Here is a 628-nt window from a genome sequence, read left to right on the forward strand (position 1 = left end):
TTAAATTATAATCACCTTGGTCAACATTAGCATAGTCAGAATCTTCTGCTGGATGATGAATCCTCTCTGCTGAAACTGTCAGATGAATAAATTGGGAATCAAAGAAAAACAGAATCTTAATATTGAGAAACAATCTTAACGTTTTGTTATATCCAATATGTTGGTGTAACTATGAAGTATTTAAGTTTTTTGAGTATTGAACCTGTTTGGATTTATCTTCATTTGAAATATGTCTGTATTTTCCATCATCAGTCTCTCTAATCAGTCAGATGTTGAATCTCTTTCTGCTATAAAACTTTTACTTTACCGTTTCCTGAAGTTCTGCTGAGTTGGATTGTTTCATAGAGGGAAGAGTCACCTAAAGAGAACAGAACAAGGTCAAAGTTCAAATGACTGGAAATAGATCAAATAATGACATAATTTTCACACAAAGTAAATGTTCTGATGGTTTGATTTTAGCTTTGTTTGATTAGTTTATCTTTACTGACAATATATTGATATTTCTTACCAGTGTGAATTTTATTCATTTCATTAAAATGTTATAACTGTATTTTTATGTTACACTGTTGAAGAGTAATAACTATGGATCAATAATGTCAGAATAGTTTTTCTATATAAGCACCATTAA

The 628-nt window shown here is 29.6% G+C and overlaps 1 long non-coding RNA gene across 1 annotated transcript; it reads right to left on the reverse strand.

The window, feature by feature from the left end:
* Positions 1-14: 14 nt before the first annotated feature.
* Positions 15-372, reverse strand: LOC106944481 (uncharacterized). Its single transcript, XR_001424333.1, has 2 exons — positions 308-372; positions 15-75 (listed from the first exon to the last, which is right to left on the reverse strand). It is a non-coding gene; the product is annotated as an uncharacterized LOC106944481 (long non-coding RNA).
* Positions 373-628: the final 256 nt, after the last annotated feature.

The sequence above is a fragment of the Poecilia latipinna genome, unplaced genomic scaffold (assembly GCF_001443285.1).
Source record: "Poecilia latipinna isolate Pla-1442-1.1 unplaced genomic scaffold, P_latipinna-1.0 Scaffold11347, whole genome shotgun sequence".
Taxonomy (NCBI): domain Eukaryota; kingdom Metazoa; phylum Chordata; class Actinopteri; order Cyprinodontiformes; family Poeciliidae; genus Poecilia; species Poecilia latipinna.